Below are 17,750 nucleotides of genomic sequence, written 5' to 3' on the forward strand. Positions count from 1 at the left end.
CTCATGTTTATGTTTTCTTTTTCATTAACAGACTTTATTTCTTAGAGCAGTTTTAGGGTTACAGAAACACTGAGCATGAAGCAGAGAGTTCCAGTATATTCCCCCACCCCTACCCCCAGTTTCCCCTACTCATAACATCTTTTGTGAGTGTGGTATGTGTTACAATTGATGAGCCAATACTGTTACACTATTAACTAAAGCCCATCATTTATGGTAGGGTTCACTGTGTGTTACACATTCCATGGGTTTTGACAAATGTACAATGACATGTATCCACTATTATAATAAAACACAGAATCCTTTTACTGTCCTAAACATCCCACGTTCCACCCATTCATTCCTCCCCCCTCCCCCTAAACCCCTGGCAACCACTGATTTTTTCCTGTATCTGTACGTTTGCCTTTTCCAGAACATTATAGAGCCGGAATCCTACGGCCTTTTCAGATTAGCTTTTATCACTTAGCGCTATTTACTTAAGTTTCCTCCTTGTCGTTTTATAGCATGACAGTTCATTTCTTTTGATTGCTGAGTAATATTCACGGTATGGATATTATCCATTCACCTCCTGAAGGACATCTTGGTTGCTTCCCTGGTGGTCTGTTTTTAATGATGTAGAGGCTATATATATATATATATATATACACATATATATACAAAAAAAAGTATATATATATAAATGTATATATATATTATATATAAATATAATATATAAATACATATATTAAAAAATATGTATATATAAATATGTATTATATATAAATATAATATATAAATATATATATTTAAAAAATATGTATATGTGTATATATATGTATATATATATAATATATATACATATTTTTTTTTTTGCTTAAGTAGTTCTCACATTCACCTGTTAAATTTCAACTGCTATCACACTGAACTTCTCTCATCTGCCATTTAATTTTTTTTTTTCAACGTTTATTTATTTTTGGGACAGAGAGAGACAGAGCATGAACGGGGGAGGGGCAGAGAGAGAGGGAGACACAGAATCGGAAACAGGCTCCAGGCTCTGAGCCATCAGCCCAGAGCCTGACACGGGGCTCGAACTCACGGACCGCGAGATCGTGACCTGGCTGAAGTCGGACGCTTAACCGACTGCGCCACCCAGGCGCCCCTCTGCCATTTAATTTTAACACAATTAAAACTATTCTAGGTAAGGTATCACTTCATTCAGAGCCGTGTTTATTATTTCACTGATCCTTTTCCTGTAAGGGATTTAAGGCAAAAAACATGCACAACATGCTGTTTTCGTTAATGAAATCCCATCTACCGTTACATCTCAGTGTAACCTGTGCTAGATAACTGTGAGTTCAAGAACCAGCTGACCACACCGGGCCACGTTTTCACTCTACCCCTTGAGTTTTATTCAGTCAGCCTAAGCCCAGAAATAGTAATTCAAATGTCTATCACTTGTAATACAAAAATACCTCCTTTTTTTTTTTTCCAAGATCTGTAATCAGAGGCAACTTAATTAATCAGAGTTTTAAGGATGGCTGCTAAAATAATCTTCACTTAAAAAAGACACTTTCCTGGATTAAGTGAAGGTCAGAAAGGAAATTCGTTAGCCTAAAAATGGACACAATTAAAGCTAATGGAGGAAATATTATCTTCCAAATAGGGTATTTTCTAAAGAAATGGTTTGGAAAGAATCCGTATCTGCCGTGTTCCAATTATTCTTAGAATGTAACAGATGAGCAGAATGAGGAGGGGTTTGCTGTCACCCAGGACTGATGATCACACTCAGTTTTTCTTCCTGAGGTCTTGCCCGAGACTCTAGGCCAGGCAGAAAAAGAGTACTCCCCCAGTTCTCCCAACCATCTTCCAAATGTTTATTCGCAGGACACAATAGGCACTTTGGCTATTCTTTTAAATAAACTGATAGCCATACTGTATCAATCAGATTTTTTTTCTGCTAAAGAGGGTGGATTATTATTATAGAGAACAATGGATTATTATTTGTGGCCCAAACCTCAAAACAAACCCTTCTTTCAAACAAGAAGCAAACAAAAGATGTTCCTTGCCTTTGTGGGTAGGCAGAAAACCAGCCCCAGGGCATCTGAGTTCAAAACGAGGGACAAAGCACAAGACCAGAAGATCTGACCAGCTTTTCCAGGAAGCAGTGTTGGCTTATAACCCTTATTTATGCTGCGTGATTTTGACTAGTTTTCTCCACAGTGGCAAGCGCTACAAGGAAAGCCAGTCTGCGAAGTCAATAAATAAGTCTCCTCAGGGTTTTCTCAAAGCCAGATCCCTGCCTCAAGGCCGGCCTGCAAAATCTGGTCGGTACCGGAGAGGTTATTTAAAGATGTTTCAGTTTACAGTCACGGAATTTTGGCCGAAAAGACTAACCAAATCCCTAAAGTGGCTTTTAGACAATTGATCTGAGGCAGACTTAACTACACCAGAGCTGGTTAATATACAAGTGACTTAAAAAAACAAAACAAAACAAAAAAAAAACCAAAAACAAAAACCCTCACTCTTTGGCTCATTTGCACAGGCAGCTGTTACAGCCAGGGTTATGGATTCCAACTCTGGCCAATCAGCTGTTGCAAAAGAACAAAATGGCTCCATGCACAGCTAGTTAGCATCCTCTGATCCCTGACTCTCTCTCTCTCTCTCTCTCTCTCTCTCTCTCTCTCTTTCCAGCTGTCCTAGTTCTTGGAGATCCCAACTAGTCATAAAATGAACTTCCCAAAGCCCTGGTCTCTTTGTTGATCTTCTCTTCTACAAAAATGTTACCCTCAGGCCTGTCCCAGCCCCCCATTCTCACATCCGACCCTCGGCCAGGGCTTCTCCGCCTTAGCACTACTGACAACCGGGCTGGATTGTTCTCTGCTCAGGTCTGTTCTATGCATCGCAGGATGTTCAGCAGGGTCCCTGGCCTCTACCAGGTGTCAGTGGAATCTTCTCCCCTTCCAGCTGTGGCAACCAAAAAGGTCCCCAGACATTGAAACATCCTCTCTGGGGCCAAGTTACCGTGGCTGAGAATCAGTGCCCCAGACCCTACCAATACGAGCACCCGCTCCACAATCTCAAGCTTCTCTGCTCTCTGACAGCCTCCTCCTGTCTTTCCAGACCACTTAACTCTGCTGATCCTTCAGCCGCATCAGAACCTAAGATCTGTCACCCTCCCCCGCCCCCCCAGAGGACCACTTCATACCCTTCTCTCTCGCCTGGACTCTCCGCTAAGGTCTGTGCTTCCTAGTTCACTGACAAAACAAGCAAACCTGAAGGCAACTTCCTCACGTCCCTCGCTCCCCACAGCAACGCCCCGTGCTCCGTGTTTCCTTTGCTACCGCGTCCGAAAGGTCTGCACCTCTCCTCGGGGCCGGTCCCTGCTTGGGGCACAGGACCCCATCTTCTCTGGCCTAACCAAGGATGTTAATCCAGCAATCCTCCCTCTTTCTCCTGAAGTTCTCACTCTCAACTGAGTTACTGCCACCGGCCATATAAATACCTATATTTATATCCCAGGTTTAGGGGGAAAAACATCTTGACCCTGCATCTCATTTGAAAGAACTGTATATATTCACCGTGCGCAGTTTCTCTCCTCCCATATTCTCTCCCTTTTTTTAACTTCTTTTAAGTTTATTTGAGAGAGAGACAGAGAAAGAGTGCAAGCACGCATGGGGGAGGGGCAGAGAAAGAGGGAGAAAGGAGAATCCCAAGCAGGATGCAGGGCTCGATCTCACGAACCGTAAGGTCATGACCTGCGTTGAAATCAAGAGCTGGACGCTTAACCCACTGAGCCACCCAGCCACCCCCTCCCACATTTTCTTGAATAAACCTAATCCAGGCTTTTATCCCCAGTACTCCACTAAAACTATTTTTTTTTTAATTTTTTTTTAATGTTTATTTATCTTTGAGAGAGACAGAGACAGGATGCGAGTGGGTTAGGGGCAGAGAGAGAGGGAGACAGAACCTGAAGCAGGCTCCAGGCTCCGAGCTGTCAGCACAGAGCCCGACGCGGGGCTCGAACTCACAAGCTATGAGATCATGACCTGAGCTGAAGTCGGACGCTCAACCGACTGAGCCACCCAGGTGCCCCTAAAACTATTCTTGTCAAAGAATCTAATGGCCTCCATGTGGCTAAATCAACAGTCAATTCTCAAACTGACCTATTGCAACATCTGACACAGCCGATCCCTCCCAGCCTTGGAACACCTTTTCTTCCCATTTCAAATTCTGAAGCATCACTCTTTTGTTCTCTTATCTCACTGCCTGTTCCTTTCTAGTTCTCTGACCTCTGCATGTTGGAGAGTCCCAGATTCTCCCACTCACCTCTTATCTCTTGGGGACCTCATCTAGTTTCAAGGCTATAAATATCACCTAAACGCTGATGATCCCTGTACACACACACACACACACACACACACACACACACACACACCTATCAACGACTTCACTTGGATCTACCTGGCATCTCAAATTTAATATGACCAAATTGAATTTCCGATTCCCATCCTCAAACCCACCCTTCCACAGCCTATCCCATTTCTGTAAATGGCAATCCCAGCCTTCCAGTGGCTGAGGCCAAAACCCGGGAGTCCTTCTTGAGACCTCTTTCTCACATCCTTACCACCACGCTGTCACAAAACAGGTTTGTATCTACTTAGAAACATCTTCTCAAAAGTGATCTCTCACTGCCTCTCTCAGTGCTGCCATCTTGGTCCAAGCCACTCTCCTCTTCCACTTGGGATATTTCAGTGGCTTCCTAAACTGGTGTCTCTGCTCCTACCCTCACCCACTTAACCACAGCCAGTCCATGCTTTTTAAAATGCATTATCAGGGGGCGCCTGGGTGGCTCAGTCGGTTAAGTGCCTGACTCTTGGTTTCGGCTCGGGTCATGATCTCATGGTTTGTGGGCTCGAGCCCCACATCAGGCTCCATGCCGACAGTGTGGAGCCTGCTTGGGATTCTCTCTCTCTCCCCGCCCCCCTCTGCTCCTCCTCCGCTCGCTCTGTTTCTCTCTCTCAAAATAAACTGAAAAAAAAAATTTTAATGCATATCAGATCTTATTACTCCTCTGCTCCAAACACTCCAAACAGTCTCCACATTAGCCAGGATCAGGACAAAGTCCTCACAGGTCCACAAAGCCCGACAAGCACTAACTCCTAGCCACCTCTCAGACCTCGCCTCCCACCCTCCTCCCTCAGACACGCTGCAGCAGCCACCCTGGTCATGTTGTAGCTCCTCTGCCCGGGATGGGGGCCCCCAAGGACAGAGAACGCTAAGGACAAAAAGATGGAGGTATCCCAGGAAGTCACGATGCCAGGAGAGACAAGGGAAGAATAAGCAGCGATGTGGCACCCTGAGTCAGGTGCTCCCCCGGCTGCTCTCGGGAGGAGTCTGGGGAGACACCCTTGCTTACGGTGCCTGTGGTCGCCAAGCACAGCACGGCGGTTTCTAACCAAATGCGATGAGCAAGATGGTACTCCCAGAGAAGCTCTCCTGTGTGGGGAAAACACAGGTTTCCCTCTCGGACTGCATTCCATGAGGCTCAAGCAAGGGATGAGTTCACTGGTTTCTTAAACAATTGGGAATGGTTTGCTTTGTCCAGGCCTTTTCTTTTCCCCTCCTGAGTCACTAGGAGTATTATGGCAATACACAGTAAAATTATTGTGGAATTCAGATGGGCCTGTCTTCACAGTCATAAAAGAGAATTTTTAGGGACCAGTTAAAATGGCTAAAAATGCAAATGTAAAGTACCCTGAGATGCAGAGAAACCACTGCTCTAAACTCCATCAAGTCCATGCCACTGAGGACGGGAATCCCAGTCTGAACGAGACGTTAAATAGGGGTCTTTTTAGGCCTGAGATTCACAGTTACAGTACACGGGCAAAAACTGCTGTGAAAAGTATTAAAGCTTTAATTCAAAAACTTGGATGGGGAAAAGTGTCCTGTTGAATCCCGGAAAAACCAATTGCCTCAGGAATAAAAAACACAGAAATGAAATGAAATGAAATGGAAAGATTAAGTGATATGTAAACGTTTTTATATCCTGCCAACTTTGGACTCTGAGTTATATATTAACTTACACGTAAATTTCAAAAACGGTAACAGGAGCTGAGCTTACGACTTTCTTCCTGGGGAAGGAATCCTGACCTGCTAAGTTACACCAGCATCCAGAGGGCAAGAAGATGAACAAGAACAGTCCTTCTTGTAGGAGATCAATTCAAATGAAAAAAGCCTGAAAAATCATTTGACAAGTAATCGAAGAGTTCGCAGAATCAACTCAACTGCTGCTTCTACAGCAGTCAACTATGACACCTACAGCTTGGTTTTCTTCCATTTTGGATGGAGAACCAGAACAGTTTTGGGGGAAAATCCAAGTAAATACACAATACAAAATAACACCCATCACAACCCCAAAGGAAAAAAGCAAATTCAAAATCAAGAATAGTTTGGCCAGGAGTCTGTTTCCTGATGTGATCTGTTTCAATACCGTGAATTGTTGAAGAAATGCAATGTCAGTAATGCCTCCAAAAGTGCCAAATGGTCTTGCTCCAAGTAAATTCAAACTCATACTATAAAATCATCTGAAATACACTGGAATAGCGTTATTACGGATGAATAAACACTTGGGCCTAGATGGAGATCCCAAAACTTAACAAGTGAAACAATTCTTTGGCATATCACTTCTGGGTCCATTTGTAGTACTCTGGTTTGTAAAAATCTTATCCTTTGAACAGCTCCCACCACAGTTTTCCTTGAAACTGAAAGAAGGCTTTTGTTTTGATTTTTTTTTTTTTTTTTTTTTGTTTTGGAAACACTTTGATGTCACCAGAATATTCTCCTGCCTAGAAGAATACAATCAAGTAATTTATTTAAATAGATTTCTGGCCTATCTCACCGGTACACAGTGTTAACCTGATATCGTAATATCGCCTAACCACAAGCATAAACATGACCTTTCAAAACATACTAAAAGGGAGAAATAAAAGGGCACTGAACACAACCGAGACGAGTGGCTCGGAGTGGAGGAAGGTAGACGGGGCAGGAGGAAAAAAGGCACACACTACTGGTAACATTTTATATCCTAGGGTGGGCAGTGAGGGCATGGGAGCTCATTTTAACGTGAGGTGTGTAAACTGTAGGCACGCACACACACACACACACACACACACACACACACTCTTTTGTATGTATTTTATTTTTCATAATAAAACCTGTTTTTCTTTTTAAAAGAAAGGAAGACATCAGTAAGGTGGTATGAGATTTACTTCTTCAATTCCAGAATGCTCCAGTGAAAGCATTCAGCACAGGATTCCCTCACAGTGTCAATTGTCACTCCTACAATCAGGCTGGACACCAAGAAGCCAACTGATGACGTCAGTTGGAAACAGCACAGGGGCCGGGCTGGAGGCCTCACATCCTCAGAACGGGACCACTCTGCAGCTGGAGCGGGCTCCTTTCTTCCGTGAGTCAGGGCTATCTATCTTGGACTCCCTCGGCTGGATAGCACAAAGCAAGTGGAGGCTACAAAAATACACTCTCTTCAATGAACCCTAATGATTAATAAATTCAGCTTTTCGCTTGTCAGGAACATACTCCTCTACTACACGCTTTGTCTGTCGTTATGCTTTGGGCCTCAATCTACAAGTGACATCCTTACAACGTGTGCCCCAAATCCCCACCCTGTGCTCCTTCACATCCTGCCTGCCCCTGCGAAGGCTCCCTCACACTCTACTGGAATGACCGGCTGTCTGGAACCAGGAGAGAGCAGGGGACTGTGTCCACCTTGTTCACTGTCATATTCTCATCACCTCACAAATGCCTTTTGTCAACGCATTCCAAACGTTTGCTTGGAAATGGGGAGGAAGGAAGGAAAGGAAAGAAAAGAGAGAGAAAGAAAACATACCAACTAGACTCAGATAAGCTCAGCCATAAAAATTACACACTTGCTTCACAACAAATGCCTGTAGGATAATGCCCCAAACAGTGTCTGCAAAGATGACTCAGGGCCAGGCTCGGATGCTGAATCTGTCTTGGATGAGGCTGAGCCAGGCCTCACCTTCCAATCTAGATGAGAGAATCCCAAAGGAGACTCATCTTTGGAAACGTTCAATAAGAAAAGTCTATGTACTTGAAGACCCTGAATGGCCAAAGCAATCTTGACAAAGAAAAACAGAAATGGAGGTATCACAATTCTAGACTTCAAGTTATACCACAAAGCTGTAGTAATTAAGACAGTATGGTGCTAGCACAAAAACAGACGCACAGATCAGTGGAACAGAAGAGAGAGCCCAGAAATAACCCACATTTATATGGTCAATTAATCTTCAACAAAGGAGGCATGAATAAGCAACAGGAAAAAGTCTCTTCAACAAACGGTGTTGCAAAAACTGGACAGCAACAAGCAAAAGAATGAAACTGGGCACTTTCTTACACCATACACAAAAATAAACTCAAAATGGATTAAAGATGGGGGCATCTGGGTGGCTCAGTCAGTTGAACATCCGACTTGGGCTCAGATCATGATCTCACAGCTCGTGAGTTTGAGCCCCACGTCGGGCTCTGTGCTGACAGCTCAGAGCCTGGAGCCAGCTTCAGATTCTGTGTCTCCCTCTCTCTCTGCCCCTAACCCACTCGCATCCTGTCTCTGTCTCTCTCAAAAATAAATAAACATTAAAAAAAATTAAGAAGTGGATTAAAGATGTAAATGTGAGACCTGAAACCATAAAAACCCTAGAAAAGAATATAGACAGTAATTTCTCTGACATCAGCTGTAACAACATCTTTCCAGATATGTCTCCTGAGGCAAGGTAAGCAAAAGCAAAAATAAACTATTGGGACTACACCAAAATAAAAAGCTTCTGCATAGCAAAAGAAGCAACCATCAAAACTAAAAGACAACCTACCGAATGGGAGAAGATACTGCAAATGACATACTGATAAAGGGTTAGTATCCAAAATATATATAAAGAGCTTATACAACTCAACCCTAAAAAAAAAAAATGCCACAAATAATCCAATTTAAAAATGGGCAGAAGACATGAACAGGCATTTCACCAAAGAAGACATCCAGATAGCCAAGAGACACATGAAAAGATGCTCCAACGTCATTTCATCATCAGGGAAATGCAAATCAAAACTACAATATGACATCGCCTCACACCTATTAGAATGGCTAAAATAAAAAACACAAAAAACAAGTATCAGTGAGGATGTAGAGAAATAGGATCCCTTGTGCACTGTCGGTGAGAATGCAACCTGGGGCAGCCACCATGGAAGACAGTATGGAGGTTCCCCTAAAGTTAAAAAAAAGAACTACCCTAAGACCCAGTAATAGCACTACAGGGTATTTACCCCAACATACAAAAAGACTAATTCAAAGGGATACATGCTCCCCTATGTCATCTATTGCAGCATTATTTACAATAGCCAAATTATGGAAACAGCCTAAGTGTCCATCAACAGATGAATGGATAAAGATGTAAATGGATAAAGATATATAATGGAATATTATTCAGCCATAAAAAAAGAATAAAATCTTGCCATTTGCAACAACATGGATGGATCTAGAGAGTATAAGGCTAAGTGAAATGAGATAGTCAGAGAAAGACAAACACCACACGATTTCACTCATATGTGGAAATTTAAGAAACAAATGAACAGAGGAAAAAAAGAGAGACAGACCAAGAAACAGACTCCTAACTATAGAGAATAGAGAATAGAGAATAAACTGATGGTTACCGGAAGGGAGGTGGGGGAGGATGGGGTGATGGGGATTAAGGGCACACTTATCTTGATAAGCACTGAGTTATATATGGAACTGCTGAATCACCATATTGTACACCTGAAACTAATATAACACTGTATCTTAACTACACTGGAATTAATATTAAAAAAAAAACCTTTATCTTGAAAAAAATAATAAGGCTGTGTACTTTCACTAACACACAGGATTACTCAACTCCTCTCAGAGTCCATTCCTTCCACTAATGATCAATGTCCAGCTGGCCACATCTCTATCTTTAACCTTTTTTGCACCAACAAAGGTCTTTCTGTTTCTCAAATGAGAGACATTCAAAAGGTCCTGAATCGGGCCAGTCATTGAACTGATCATTTGACTCCTTAAAGCCCTGGGATTTCTTCTTTGCCCTCCTCTATGTATGCACTGTTCATCTTTCTTTCCTGTTACTGCTTTCCTTTCCTTCAATCAACGGTTCATTCTTTCAAACCACACTGGGACTCAGCCTCTGCCCTTAATGGACTGACAGTCTCATGGAGACAAATAAACAAGTATCTACAGTGCAGTGGCAGAGGCATGGTGCCTGGCCCCTGGGACGCAGAGACTTTACAGGACCAGGGCTTCCACTAAAGGACAAAGTGTCCAAACAGTCAAGCAGTCAACCCAAATGCCACAGTTGTAGTCAATCTGAGTTGTACCATCTACATCAAGTGTCCTAGCATTTCTCAGTTCTTAGCAAACTGGTGAAAGTAAGAAATCAGATCATTTTATTTCCGATAGATGATAGTGGACTAAAAGGCTTACCGTAAAGAGCATGTTGAAAGCCCTGGGGGGCACATGTTATAGATGAAAAAAAAAAAAAAAAAAAAACAAAAAACAAACAAACAAAACACTGTCACATACTTTACACTTCTCATGGGCTAAAATATACTTCTCTTTCTGGTCAAGCAAAAGACCACGGTACCTTACATGTATCTTTCCGAGCTCTCAAATCTTATCAGAAGGTCTACCATACGTGAGAAGATATCTGGACTGAAATTTAATCCAAACCAGAAAAAAAACAAAATACAAAATATTAGGGCCAACAACAGAACATGACATTGGAAAGAATGTGACTGTGGTCAAGGGCAAGAAGGGTATTCCTCACCTCCAAAATAAGGTAAAAGGGTGCAACGGAAAAACACCACTTACTGAGTGCTTATTATGGGTAAAGCATTACTAAACTAAGGAACATGTATTATTTTTCAACAACACCGTTGGGTGTTATCTATTGGATGGAAACTCAAGAGAGGCTAAAGAACTTGCCCAAGTCACTTACTCAGCAGATATGGAGCCAAAAGTTGAATCCAGGATGTCCTGACCCCAAAGCCTAGCTCTTTCCACTACGCTGATTCTCAAGCTTTAAATCAATCTTTTATTCAAACAAAATATGGTTTCTTCTGGGGAACCGAGTACGTAACGGAGAAAGAGGTAGTTTTCACATACAAGTCGGATAAGAAGTATTCAAAACTTACAATTTAAGTCCAAGAACTGCAGCACAGCACAATGGTTCTTGACCTTGGCTGCACACTGGGATCACCTAAGAGCTTTAAAAAATACTGATGCCATTGGGGCGCCTGGTTGGCTCAGTCGGTTAAGCGTCCGACTTCGGCTCAGGTCATGATCTTGCAGTCCGTGAGTTCGAGCCCCGCGTCGGGCTCTGTGCTGACTGCTCAGAGCCTGGAGCTTGTTTCAGATTCTGTGTCTCCCTCTCTCTCTGACCCTCCCCCATTCATTCTCTGTCTCTCTCTGTCTCAAAAATAAATAAACGTTAAAAAAAAAAAATTAAAAAATACTGATGCCTGGGGCACCTGGGTGGCTCAGTGGGTTAAGCATCTGACTCTTGATTTTGGCTCAGGTCATGATCTCACGGTCCATGGGAACCAAGCCCCATGTTGGGATCTGTGCCAACAGCTTGGAGCGTGCTTGGGATTCTCTCTCTCCCTCTCTCTGCCCCTCCCCTGCTCGTGCTTTCTCTCCCTCAAGATAAATAAATAAAACATTTAAAAAAACAGTAGCTGTAAAAAATACCGATGCCTACTGAAACTACTCTGCGTGATACTGTAATGATGGATACATGTCATTATGCATTTGTACAACCTGGAGAGTACACCCTACTGTAAATCATGGACTTCAGGTGGTTCAGATGTATCACTGTAGGTTCATCAACTGTAACAAATGCACAGCTCTGGTGGGGATGTTGGTAACGAGGGAGGCTATGCATGCCTGGGAGAAAATGGCATAGGGATATATAACCTTTCTCTCAATTTTGCTGTGAAAAATAAAGTCTATTAAAAACAAATATTGGGGCACCTGGGTGGCTCAGTCGGTTGAGCGTCCGACTTTGGCTCAGGTCATGATCTCGCGGTTCGTGGGTTCGAGCCCCGCGTCGGGCTCTGTGCTGACGGCTCAGAGTCTGGAAGCCTGCTTTGGATTCTGTGTCTCCCTCTCTCTCTGCCCCTCCCCTGCTTGTGTGCTGTCTCTCTCTCTCTCAAAAACGAATAAGTATAAAACAAAAACAAAAACAAAAACAAACATTGATGTCTGAGTCCCACCCCTAGCCCCAGGGACTCTGGTTTAATTGGCATGGGGCATGGCCTGGGCACCAAGACTTTTAAAAGACCCCTAGGTGATTCTAAATTTGTAACCACTATCTTACAGACCAGTGAGATATGGGGCTGTACATATGGTACTATAATACAGTGAGACGGGCCCGAAGCATATGGGCCAAGCCTTACCTGGCATTTGGCTGAGTGTAGGTGCAGTATTTCACTTGTAAAATATATTATTAGTACACATGCAGAGACCTGAATTTTTTACGAGACTAAGGCAGTGATTGACTACCTTCTTAACCACACACTGGCAAGTTTAAACGTATACACAGAAATTACCAAAATCTGCTTCATTCTGAAGGATGCGTTAGCTGCTGGAATCGACATGGCAGTGGTCTCACAGTCCTCAAATTATGCCTATAACTTCATATCTGTGTATGTCGCTCTTTATTATTATTTTCATTGTTAAAAATAAACTTTAGGGAAAAAAAAATGTACATCCAACATTTGGAGGCTCTAAAAGCACAGCTGCCAGACCCCCGCCCCTGGGAATCTACTGAAGAGAGCCTGGAAACTACCGTTCTGCTCGGTTTTTGAGAAGTTCAGGTTGACCGCAGGGGAGTAAAGCCACAGTCTGCTACTGCCGCAGCCTACAGCCAGACAGACTAACCACACGTTAACCACATGGGAGAAGTGGATCCAACAGAGAAGGAAATGGTTCACCCCGGTTAGAGCTGCGGGTGCTCTCAGAGCTTGGTCTCCTCCCTGCTTATTCTTTGGGCACGTTCTTAATTAAATGCAAATTTACCCATGCCAATTTCTGAGATTTAAAACCCGGTTTAAAAGTCGCCCCGTTGCTTCACGAAGCCCCTGGTCCTCAGCACGGAGCACTAGACTTTTCCAAGTAACATCCCCCCCGCCTTTCCTGCTTTACATCGATGAAGGCCAATGGATAGGCTGGTACCAGCTTGCTCTCACTTCCCTCACCAGGTCGCGCAGACGGCACACCTCTGGGCAACAGAGGCCCATCTCTAAAATCCTGCAGCCTCTCAAAACTCCACCTAAACTTGACTTCAGTAAGACCCTCCCTGATCTGACTACCTCTTCTGCCCCAATACTCGGTATTTCTCGTACATCTCTCTGTGGCTACTGATTACTGAGGCAGCACCTTCAAGTGAGAGCCCAGGTCTTTTTTTGGTGTAGCAATCATCTCGAGCATCCCCCACCCCGACACTCAAGACTCCTTGAGGGGTGGAGTTACATCTTACTTGGCCTTTGTGGGCCAACGCACAGGATACCTCCGGGTGGTCACAAAGCTCTCAAAGAACACTTAAGGAGGAAACAAGCTGATTAGTGGCTGAATTTTTAGGATTCCTGTAATGTGAAGTTATCGTTAATGAAACATATAAGCACTTTTCTCTGGCTGAAGTAAATCAAAGAAACCAACTTGCCCTTTAGTGGATACCTAACCTCAGGCAACAAGATTAATCAGCACCATTTTGTCACCGCCATCGAGAGTTCAAAGTATGGATGCTCATCCTTGGACAGAACATAAAATATGAGAACTGAAAAAACATTTGCTTCTTGTTGAGATGCAGGCTTTGTTAGACTAAAACGATAACAACAAAACAATTTTAAAAATTGTTTCAATGTTTACTTTTGAGAGAGAGAGAGAAAGAGAGAGACATACAGAGTGTGAGTGGGGGAGGGTCAGAAAGAGAGGGAGATCCAGAATCCAAAGCAGGCTCCGGGCTCTGAGACATCAGCACAGAGCCCGACACGGGGCTCGAACTCACAAACTGTGAGATCATGACCCGAGCCAAAGTCGGACGCTCAACCCACCAAGTCACCCAGGCGCCCCATAATTTTAAAGATAATAATAAAAAAGGATTAGTATCAATTAAACAACTCATTTCCTGAATAGCAAATAAGGGCTGGCTCGTTCTGTGAGGGATGCAGTCTCATGAGACACCCCGCGTGAGCACACGCGCATCGCGAACGCACGCAACAAACAGCAAGTGCCGACAGTGTGCGGGGTCCGGGCACGATGCAGGAAGCAGGAAAGAGCCCTCCAAACGGGGATCACAGGCTACCCGGTCTGTACTTTACTTCTTGTTTATAGCACCTTACTCTCCCTAAAAAAGTTCCTTATAAAAACATCTCCTTAAAGTAGCAAACAGACTATATGTAGTTGGAAGTTTGAAAAATGAAGAGGTGAGGCAGCATTTCATGGAAAATGCACTTGCAATTTATCTGGAATGCTGAAAAGAACCAAGATAGATGGATAGAAGGGCATTTTGCAGAGAGAGAAAAACAGGATGATGTTTACAAAGGAACTGTGTAGGTTAACTTGGCTGGAGTAGAAGAAAGCTTTAAGGTTAAAAAGGCAGGCTGAGAAGCTGGAACTTGATCCTGGGGGAAGGGGACACCATTGAGTATATTTGAGAAGGATGATACGGTAAAAGTGGACTTTTCGGTGGAGACATGAAAAACACAGAAAAGAGGCGGGAAAGAAGAGACATTCGGAAGATTTTCTCCCTGCGAAGGATTTTTGTTTGTTTCATTTCTGCCCCCACCACTGGACAAAACAGAAAAACTTCCAGGCATGACTCTTGTCTAAATCTTTCATAAGTAACAATGCTACTACGGACAAAATTATTCTTACGTATATAACCCTAGGAAGCGGGTTTAGATACGTGAGGAATATTTTTAAAAAAATAAGTAGTATAGGGGCGCCTGGGTGGCTCAGTCGGTTAAGGGTGTGGCTCTTGATCTCAGCTCATGTCATGATCTCACAGTCCAGGGGGGCTGCTGGTCCAGGGGAATCAAGCCCCCCATTGGGCTCTGCGCTGACAATGTGGAGCCTGCTTGGGATTCTCTCTCCCTGTCTCTACCCCTCCCCACTCGAGCTCAGGCACTCTCTCTCAAAATAAATAAACTTAAAACATTTTTTAACTAAGTAATACATATATCTAGTTTCTTTGAAATAATTAATAATTCTACATGATTACGTTTGTCATATGGCTCCCACAAGCTCCTTTTAACACTACAACCATTTTGATGGAAATATTGCTAAAATGTATTGTTTTTTTCTGCCTTCCTAAAAAGATAATACGGTGAGTAAAGGTTTGCAGAGAAACAGCATTTACATAGTTTCAAAGTATTCCTCCCCAAGACAGTTATTAAATACAAAAGGAAAAAAATAGTTACATTACAGCACAGAAACATGGTAGACATCATCTCCACTGAGGATCAAAGGGGACGTCATCAGGGGCATCTGGGTGGCTCAGTCAGTTAAGTGTCCGACTTCGGCTCAGGTCACGACCTCACGGTCCGTGGGTTCTAGCCCCGCATCCGGCTCTGTGCTGACCGCTCCGAGCCTGGAACCTGTTTCAGATTCTGTGTCTCCCTCTCTCTCTGCCCCTCCCCTGTTCATGCTTTGTCTCTCTCTCTCAAAAATAAATAAACGTTAAAAAAAAAAAAATTTAAAGGGGACGTCATTAGTAATGGAGCAAACTGGTAAGACATGCCTCCCAATCGCATGCACCGAGAACAGCATGTCACTTCTGTGGTACTCCTGACAAATGAGTGTGCCCGGAACCATCAGACAAACCTGACGGAGGGACATTCTACTATGTAAGTGGCCCTTATTCTTAAAACATGTTAATGTAAACTCAAGAAGAGAAAGAAAAAAGATTCAGGCAGTAATGCAAACTGAAGGCGACAGAAGGGCCCGGACAGCTCAAAGAAACTCCCATAATGGACATTATTGGGACAGCTAGCAACATCTGAATGACACAGTAACTGTACCGCCTCAACATTAATTTCCTGATTTTGATAATTACACTGTGGTTACGTAAGATAATGCGCCTAGTCTTCAGGAAACATTCAAGTACTTAAAGACACATTAAAGTACTTAAAGATAATGGGGGGCATAAATGCACACGCGCGCACAAAAGTATTTAAGGATAAAAGATCAGGGGCACCTGGGTGGCTCAGTCCATTAAGTGTCCTATTTGTGATGTCAGCTCAGGTCATGATCTCAAGGTTTGTGAGATCGAGCCCCAAGTTGGGCTCTACGCGGACAGCACGGAGCCTACTCAGAATTCTCTCTCTCTCTCTGCCCCTCTCCTGCTTGTGTAGGCTCTCTCTCGCTCTCTCTCTCAAAATAAATAAACTTAAAAAAAGAATAAAGAATCAGCACTTCTGCAGCTGTCCTATGGTTGAAAAACACACACATGAGGGAGAGGGAGAAGGATTAAGGAAATATAGTAAAATGTTAACATTTGAGAAATCTGGGTGAAGGGTAAATGCTATTTTTTTTTTTTTTTTTTTGCAATTCTCTTGTAAGTCTGAAATTACATCAAAATGAAAATGGACAAGAAATAATGTAGTATTTTGTTTAACTGGGGGTTTTGTTTTTGTTTTTGTTTTGCTAACTCTTTGGTAACAGGACTTGTATGGACATCAGGAACATAATAAAATTGAGTGATGCCCATTGGGGCCCCTCGGATACGTGAGGCTATTTGCCCCGATCTAGAGGTCCCCAGCATGATTATTTTTGAACTTTTATAAATGCTTTTCATTTTCTTCCTATCTGCTGCATCCCCATCACCACTGCCGACTGCAGCTTGCCTCCAGCAGCCCCTACTGCGCCTGCTAATTGCTCTAATCTATTACGGGCTTGGAAAAACTGACCTAGTTCACGTTCATTTCACAGATGACACAATTCTAGCCCAGAGAGGCTAAGTCACTGATAGCAGGCATCCACATTATCAAGAACAGAAAAAGGATCTGAACAACTCTTTTGCTCTTTTTGTGACATCATGCTGGTCTGATGAGGGTATAAAGTAACATAAAGTAGTTTATTTATGAAGAAGCATATTATGAGTAAAGTACAAGAACCCAAAGGAGCAGACTTTGTCATATTAATCTTTGCTGTTCACTGGAGGTTTTTTTGCTTACTTTTTTTTTTTAAAGCGACCTTCCGTTTCTTTCTTTTTTGTCGTCGTTAATTTATTTATTTTTGAGAGAGCCGAGGAGGGGCAGAGAGAAAGAATCCCAAGCAGGCTCTGCACCGTCAACACAGACCTCCACCCCACAAACCGTGAGATTATGACCTGAGCTGAAGTCAGATGCTCAACCGACTGAGCCACCTCGGTGCCCCCTTTTGCTTACTTCCAAGTAGCTAGATAAGCCTCCGCGGATTAGGAAAGTGTTGGCATTGGTGTATTTTAAGATTTCCCCCCAAGCTTCCTCTTTCTTTAAAAAAGAAACCCACATGTCTCATAATCTCCAGATATTTCACAGCTTGCAGAGTGCCTGGCTGAACTGCCCGAAGTTCAGATTATTACTCACTTAGATTTATATACGTGAGACACAACAATGCGGCCAAACAGCAAAAGGAGGGCACATGCCATTAAGTCATCTGGAACCGAATATAG

At 43.2% G+C, this 17,750-nt stretch overlaps 1 protein-coding gene across 1 annotated transcript in view; it reads right to left on the reverse strand.

The window, feature by feature from the left end:
- Positions 1-17,750, reverse strand: part of MPZL1 (myelin protein zero like 1) — a 66,879-nt gene that overhangs the window by 23,348 nt on the left and 25,781 nt on the right. The window lies entirely within an intron of this gene.

The sequence above is a fragment of the Leopardus geoffroyi genome, chromosome C3 (genome assembly GCF_018350155.1).
Source record: "Leopardus geoffroyi isolate Oge1 chromosome C3, O.geoffroyi_Oge1_pat1.0, whole genome shotgun sequence".
NCBI lineage: Eukaryota > Metazoa > Chordata > Mammalia > Carnivora > Felidae > Leopardus > Leopardus geoffroyi.